This window comes from Ruditapes philippinarum, unplaced genomic scaffold (assembly GCF_026571515.1).
Source record: "Ruditapes philippinarum isolate M1 unplaced genomic scaffold, ASM2657151v2 ctg7646_1_1_1_1, whole genome shotgun sequence".
Lineage (NCBI taxonomy): Eukaryota > Metazoa > Mollusca > Bivalvia > Venerida > Veneridae > Ruditapes > Ruditapes philippinarum.
In genome coordinates, this window is record NW_026867147.1 from 27945 (window position 1) to 37188 (window position 9244).

Consider the following 9244-nt stretch of genomic DNA (forward strand, 5'->3'; position numbering starts at 1 on the left):
GGTCGGTCCGTCGGTCGGTCCACATCATGGTTTCCAGACGATAACTAGAGTTTGGAGTGAGGTATTGTAATCAAACTTGGTATATAGCAACCTTATGTGGAAACCCCGGTTGGTATTGCATTTGGACCCCCTGGGGCCAAGGTCAAGGTCACCGTTACTAAAAATAGAAAAATGGTTTCCGGACAATAACTAAAGTTAGGAATGAGATATTATAATCAAACTTGGTATATAGAAAGCTTATATGAAGACCCCGGTTGGTATTGCATCTTGACCCCCTGGGGCCTAGGTCAAGGTCACCGTTACTAAAAATAGAAAAATGGTTTCCGGACAATAACTAAAGTTAGGAATGAGATATTGTAATCAAACTTGGTATATAGAAAGCTTATATGAAGACCCCGGTTGGTATTGCATCTGGACCCCCTGGGGCCAAGGTCAAGGTCACCGTTACTAAAAATAGAAAAATGGTTTCCGGACAATAACTAAAGTTAGGAATGAAATATTGTAATCAAACTTGGTGTACATCAAGCTCATATGAAGACCCCGGTTGGTATTGCATCTGGACCCCCTGGGGCCAAGGTCAAGGTCACCATTACTAAAAATAGAAAAATGGTTTCCGGACAATAACTAAAGTTAGGAATGAGATATTGTAATCAAACTTGGTATATAGCAAGCTTATATGAAGACCCCGGTTGGTATTGCACCTGGACCCCCTGGGGCCAAGGTCAAGGTCACAGTTACTGAAAATAAAAAATGGTTTTCGGACAATAACTAAAGTTAGGAATGAGATATTGTAATCAAACTTGGTATATAGCAAGCTTATATGAAGACCCCGGTTGGTATTGCATCTGGACCCCCCTTGGACCAAGGTCAAGGTCACCGTTACTAAAAATAGAAAAATGGTTTCCGGACAATAACTAAAGTTAGGAATGAGATATTGTAATCAAACTTGGTGTTTAGCAAGCTTACATGAAGACCGCGCTTGGTATTGCATTTGGATTCCCTGGGTTCAAGGTCACAGTTACTAAAAATAGAAAAAGGGTTTCCAGACAATTACTAGGGTTAGGAATGAGATATTGTTATCAAACTTGGTGTATAGCAAGCTTATATCAAGATAGTTGGGATTGCAATAAATTGAAATTTTATTTACTGTAGGTTTATTTCAAATTTTTCTTCAGACAACTTATTTTTCAAAAGTCAAAGTTGCTGGTGGGGGTATTAATCACCTTCAGTGATAGGTCTAGTTGGTCTTACTATTAAATAAAGGATGTTCCACAGATATAACCAAAACTTATATATCCTTGATGTTGTTCATGTTTAATGCATTCCAAGTTCGATGGTTGTTATTTAATTTAAATACTTCTATACACACTTATGCTTTATACAAGAACCATAATCAAATGCTGAATTTATTTTTCAAACTTTTGAAAAAAGTAGTTTTAACAAATATCTAAACCTCATTATACCAAAATTGCATAAATTCATAATGAAAACTTATAAAAATACAAAAGATGTACGTACTATCTTTGACACATATACTTTTTAGATAAAGAGTGAAGGTTGTTGAGTTGATATTGTTTGCATATGATATTTAGTTTATTACTGTATGTGCAATTGGTATTTTCAAAGAACAAATATTTTATATCATTATCATTATCTCTGTGTCACTTTAATTGCTCATCCTTTGGGGTTGTACCATAAATAGAATAATCAACTTTGATAGTGCAACCCCATATTCATTATTTTTTTCACATAAACAAATTTACACATCAAATTACCTTTTTAAGTTAAGGGGAAAAAAGAGATACATAATTATCATTTAAGATATGTTCTCATTGTAACAAGAATGCTTTTTTCTTTAAATTATATCTTCATTTGACATTAAATCGATTGAATAATATTATATAATAAGATATTACTTCCATTAATGGTTTTTTCAAGCACTATGAATGTTGTGTTTACATTGATATATGAATTTAAATGACTTCAAATTTCAAGTATAAGATCTCAACTTTCTGACAATATTACAAGATAATTGTGTTACAGTCAAAAGCTTAAAGTCAATTTAGTTTTGATCAGCCCAAAATATCAAATATATTTCACTAGAAACCCCTTTATATTTTTACAAATGATGTATATTTCCATTTACATACTGTATTTTTCCGATTTTCCATTACCTCTATTTGCAAATATGTTATATAGAAAAAGAGCTTAATTAGACAGAAATGCTTTATTTTGTGTAAAAATGTATGTTTTGACATTATGTTTTAAGTATACATGTAAATAACAAAACTTGTAAGTACTCCAATTTCAATCTTGCAGGTAAAATCAATCTTTCAAAATTTAGTCTGTCCGTCTATGCGTATCCATATCATATTAAGGCCATGTCACACTAGACTGTGTTTTCACTGAGTTTGCACGGCCTTGTTGAAGTTAACAAAGCGCTGCGAGATCACAATAAGAAATGTGATATTTTTTATGACATGGAGACTTCATGGCGTCCTCACAGCAATCATGGCAATGCTAGGAAGCTTCAATGGTGTTTTAATTGGCGATTGTCTGCATTGTAGAAGATGCTACTGAGTTGCCACAGCGTCCTTACTGTGATTCTACTAAGCTCTTATCAGAATGCCGTGTGACGGCATTAGTTTTGAGCATTCTATGATATGCTGTGGCGATGTTTGTGATCTTACTGCGCTCACCTGGGTGTTCTGAATTTTCTTTGGACGCCATGAGAACGGCGCCCTAGTGTTACTGGTTTTAGATTACACTTGATACACAAACATCAAAACATCTAACATTTAGATGGAGAGTACTTGTAAGTTTTGTTTAATATTTATTATCATTTTATTGGTTAATTTAAGTAACCGTTAGGAGTGTTTCTTCTAGGGACTGATTTTAAAGTCTATATTTTTGTGGCCTTTGTGTAACCTAGGATTTGTTAACTTTATCACAGGTATTTAATTTGTCAAATGGTTAAAAAAAAAACACCCAAAAACAACTATGAGCTACCTGCTGAGATAAAGTTTTATAATTTTTTATGTTTATTTATTGGGTTGTGTTTATATAGTTTTGATTTTATTATAGTGTTTTGAGCAAATAAGGCGTAGAGATGTTATACTGTTCAACTAGTTGCATAGAATCACCTTAAATTACATAAGGAGTTAATCTGTTACTGAAACAAGGTGGCGATTTATATTTTTGCAGGCGCACTTTGTTAATTTAACAAATAATATTTCTAATCACAAATCTTGTAAGTTTTGTTTTTTTATCATACATGTATTAACCATTTCTTGATGTAGATTTTGAATTTGTAGTATTTTTGATAATCATGTTTTATACATTGTGTTCATGTCATTTTGAATGATGTTGTTTAGTAGGTTGTTATGTTTTACCTTCATATAAAATTCTCACAGGGTTAATTTAAAGAGTGCTTATTTTTATTTTTTACATTGGGGCTAAGTTGATTGAAGCTAGAGAAAACAAAACATTTCGTAAATTTTTTTGATTTTTTTACTTTTACTGATGAAGAAGTACTTCTGATGCTCACATTTGTTGTAATGGTAACACTACATGGTTACTTAACATAGAATTATGCTTGGACATCGAGATAAATTTTAGAGAAAAAAAAACCCATGTAGTTAAATGATATGCTTGACTTTTGTTTTGTGGTGTTTATGTAACAAAAAATAAAACATGTATTATATGGTGTTTATAATAACAAAAAAAAAAGACCATATATTTTGTGGTGTTTATGTAACAAAAAAAGATTAACGTTGATAGCAAACAAATGAATTTTCTTCATTAAACTGTTAAATATGCAACTTAAATATTTATAAAAGCTAGAATATTTTAATATAAATACAAAACCTCGTGCTTTTTTATATACACATTTAGTAAACCAGATTTGAATTTTCTTTGAAAAATATTTTCCTCATTAATTTGGAGGTAGCATTATCAGACTTTGATTTAGACACCAGTCTATGGCTTCTGATTGTTAATCAAGTTATGTTTAATCATATATTTTATTAATTCGACTGATATTCAACGATATTTGTATATGACACACACATAATTCAAGTGTGTGCAAAATGTTTATAAAACAATCATGACTGAAGATGAGGCAAATGCTAGCTTGTTTACTCAGATGTGTTTTTATACTGAATCGAAGAAATACATATCAAAATGTAACTTTTTTGTGTAATCGTTGATATATCAATTTGTTATGTTTATTCCAAAGGATGAAATAAAGCTTTGTCGAAATTGCAAGTTTTGGATCTTTCTCTTTCAATCCGGATTCTATCTGATCTTGTAAAATCTACAGTTTGTCTTTATCAATTGACTGTAAGTATATATTGTTGACAACCTTCTTATAGCAGTGAACACAATACTTACTTGGATCAAGCTGCTTGATTGTACTCGTTCTAGATGAAATTGACATTATTACCCTTGTCACAATATGACATGATTCCCTTTGCCACACTATCCCAAGGCTACATTAACAGGATTCCCTTTGTCATAATATCATGAAGCTCTAGCTGTTGACATGATTCCTGTTGTCACAATATATCAAGTCTATATATTGATATGACTTCCTTTGTAACAAAATACTGAGGCTATATTGGCATGATTCTCTTTGATACAATATCCTGAGCTTAGCGCATAAGGCTAAGTTGACACCATTCCCTGTCATCTATATTTACATGATTCCATTTGTCATAATATAACGAGACCATCTGTTCAGTACCAAGCAAAATTTCCTTTAAAAAAAACAATCATAAAGCTTTCTTATTTTGTTCTAGTTCAATAAATTTCATATAAATACAGTCCTACTTAGTTATTACGAGATATATAGTGCAACAAGAAAACCTTTAGAAAGAAAGAAAGAACAAATTATTCCTTTAAATCTTTAATGAAACTTCAAAAACAATGGATTACATGCCAATCCCAATTAATATAATATAATATACATGGTTAAAATATAGCATTGTTTTGTACATATTGATTATTTCAAGTTAAAACAATATTTAGATCTCTGTATTTTTCTGTTGTAAATTTCAAGCATCCATTTCCATCTTTAAAGAAGACATAATTATTTCAAAGGGAAGTTAAAAAATGAAGAGATATTGTGAGTCATGTATGCCCCCCTTAATGATAACCATTTAGTCATGCTACAAACCACTAAAGCACATCTGAAGATCAGCTTTTGTGGTCAAGGTAACCATGACCTATTGACCTTGAAATCAATAGTGTTCAATCAGGCCAATCTTTTCATCAAATCTGAAGAAACTGAAAGACAGGAATTCTCAAGTTATTGATTAAACAAGATTTTTTTTGTCATAGTCACTAACCCACGCGAATGTAACCTTTAACCTACTGACCCAAATATCAATAGGAGTCATCTTAAGGTCAAGGTCACCAAATTTGAAATCTATATGCTAAAGAATTCTTTAGTTAATAATCCAGTGACAAGTTTATTACCAAGATCCCCTTCTTCAAAGTGGGGCATTAAAACAGTTGATAAAAATAATTTATGTTAAGATTTGGACATTGAATGTTACATTTGCACATGAAATCTATATTGAAAACAACTTTTCTGCTCTTTGAAAGCCTCAACTGTTAAAAAGCACAAAAATTTCACTCACAAATTCCATCAAGCAGTTCAACAAATTACTTTATCACTATTGTGAAAAATTTATAATAACCTAAATTCGCAACAAAAGTTACTTTGAATAAAGTAATACACTTTTGACCCATCACTGTAAAATTAATATTGACAAATATGAAGAAATGCATGTATTTTAATGAACACATGAACTATATAAAACAAAAAGGATCAAATCTTTACTTCATTTTTACTTTTTTTACCCACATTTCTTATAGGAGCTCCACTAAGGTCAGAAAGCCTAAAAACATAAAATTGAGAATCTTACATCAATCAATTGGGGGCACTTAAAAAGGAAAAATATGAACTAGATAATGAAGGAATACTAAGAATGAAATTGAAAATTGATTAATATTACATTTCTTTACCAAATTGGAGTAAGAAGAATTTAAACACCTTTCATTTTGGGGTCATTTTTCACAAGATTTTTTTTTTCTGGAAAAACAGAGTGAGCCAATGATTTGAAATTCTGCACATAAGTTATTGGGAAAGACCCTCATCAAATTGTACACAAATATTTAAAAAAATATTGCCAATCCCCCCAAGAAAAAAAATAAACCTCAGTTAAGTCCCTTTAATTCAGTTTTTCAAACTCTTATTTCAAACAAATACACATATGACAAAAATCACTTACAGTATTAATTCATTAAATAAACAGAAATTGTTACAATTAATAATGGTGGTATATTGCACAAAAAAATAATGAAACTAGAAATGTGTCATCATGCCACGGATGCCCCCGCATGCAGCCAAAATTTCAGATGGTGCATTAATTATTTTTTTCATTTTAAGTTCAAAGCCCTTAAAACTTTAAAATGTTAACACAAACCATTTTCATACAATGTTCAAGACACTGAAATTATTCAGTCTTAACCTTTTAAAAATAACATATTTCATATTTGTAGCCAAAATAATGGCTAAAAGTATGAGTGCTGAAACTGAAAGTACAAAATTTTTCCAACATTCAGGAAAGATAAGTTTGTCTAAAATCATTGAACCACAACCAAATTCATACTTAAACTGCTTATTCCTAAGATGTATCTATATTATTTTCAAAGTGAAAGGGACATAACTCTGCAAAAAAAATCATCAAACCCTGACCAAATTTCAACTTGACCTGCCCATTCCTTTGACATATCCATATGTCAAATTTAAGTTGAATATGTAACACTGTTGGGTAGATAATGAACAACAAGAACTGTCGGAGGACAGTAACGCTCGACTATTCGAAAATTTGTCACAAGGGTGTTTCATTGAGTATAATAATGCTTACCTATATGAATACATAAAATTGTCCGAAAAGGTACAAACTCTTCAAGTTTCAATACATTCCCTTCAGTAGTTAAGGAGAGACAAGCTTACATGCAAAAACTTTACCAAGAATTCATGAGTCGAAAAAGGGGCATAATTATGCAAAAAAAGCAAATCAGAGTTATGGGACTTGTACCAATCATCTTAGATAATCACAGAGACCAAGTGTGTGAAGTTTCAATCCATTCCCTTCAGTAGTTATGGAGATACCAGCTTACATGCAAAAACTTAACCAAGAATTTCTAAGTCGGAAAAGGGGCATAATTATGTTAAAAAGCAAATCAGAGTTATGGGACTTGTGCCAATCATCTTAGATAATCACAGAGAACAAGTGTGTGAAGTTTCAATCCATTCCCTTCAGTAGTTATGGAGATACCAGCTACATGCAAAAACTTAACCAAGAATTTCTAAGTCGAAAAAGGGGCATAATTATGTAAAAAAGCAAATCAGAGTTATGGGACTTGTGCCAATCATCTTAGATAATCACAGAGAACAAATGTGTGAAGTTTCAATCAATTCCCTTCAGTAGTTATGGAGATACCAGCTTACATACAAAAACTTAACCAAGAATTTCTAAGTCGAAAAAAGGGCATAATTATGAAAAAAAGCAAATCAGAGTTATGGGACTTGTGCCAATCATCTTAGATAATCACAGAGAACAAGTGTGTGAAGTTTCAATCCATTCCCTTCAGTAGTTATGGAGATACCAGCTTACATACAAAAACTTAACCAAGAATTTCTAAGTCGAAAAAGGGGCATAATTATAAAAAAAAGCAAATCAGAGTTATGGGACTTGTGCCAGTCATCTTAGATAATCACAGAGAACAAGTGTGTGAAGTTTCAATCCATTCCCTTCAGTAGTTATGGAGATACCAGCTTACATACAAAAACTTAACCAAGAATTTCTAAGTCGAAAAAAGGGCATAATTATGAAAAAAAGCAAATCAGAGTTATGGGACTTGTGCCAATCATCTTAGATAATCACAGAGAACAAGTGTGTGAAGTTTCAATCCATTCCCTTCAGTAGTTATGGAGATACCAGCTTACATACAAAAACTTAACCACAGGGACGCCGACGCCGACGCCGACGCCGACGCCGACGCCGACAAATGGGTGACTGCATTAGCTCGATTATTCTGCGAATAGTCGAGCTAAAAACTGTAAATTTCATATTATTTTCAAAGTGGAAGGGGCATAACTCTGCCAAAAATCATTGAACCATGACCAAATTCCAACTTGGCCTGGGCATTCCAAAAACATATCCATATGTCAAATTTGAGTTGAATGTGTTGTACTGTTGGGGAGATAATAAACGGAAACTGAAAATTTCATATAACTTTCAAAGTGAAAGGGGCATAACTCTGCCAAAAATCATTGAACCATGACCAAATTTGAACATGACCTGCGCATTCTTTTGACGCATCCATATGTCAAGTTTGAGTTGAATGTGCTGTACTGTTGGGGAGATAATGAACGGAAACTGAAAATTTCACATTATTTTCAAAGTAAAAGGGGCATAACTCTGCCAAAAATCATCGAACCATGACCAAATTCGAACTTGACCTGTATTTTGTCATGACATATCCATATGTCAAGTTTGAGTTGAATGTGTTGTACCGTTGGGGAGATAATGAACGGAAACTGAAAATTCACATTATTTTCAAAGTAAAAGGGGCATAACTCTGCCAAAAATCATCGAACCATGACCAAATTCGAACTTGGCCTGTATTTTCTAATGACATATCCATATGTCAAGTTTGAGTTGAATGTGTTGTACCGTTGGGGAGATAATGAACGGAAACTGAAAATTTCATATTATTTTCAAAGTAAAAGGGGCATAACTCTGCCAAAAATCATCGAACCATGACCAAATTCGAACTTGACCTGTATTTTGTCATGGCATATCCATATGTCAAGTTTGAGTTGAATGTGTTGTACCCGTTGGGGAGATAATGAACGGAAACTGAAATTTCATATTATTTTCAAAGTAAAAGGGGCATAACTCTGTCAAAAATCATCGAACCATGACCAAATTGGAACTTGACCTGTATTTTGTCATGACATATTCATATGTCAAATTTGAGTTGAATGTGTGCAACCGTTCTTAAGATAATGAACGGAAACTGATGATGACGGAATGACAGAATGACGGAATGACGGAACAGGGTAACACTATATGCCCCGGCCATTACATGGCGGGGGCATAAAAATACATTGTTAATTATGAGGAAAATAATTTACTCAAACATACTGTTTCAAAAGACTTAGATA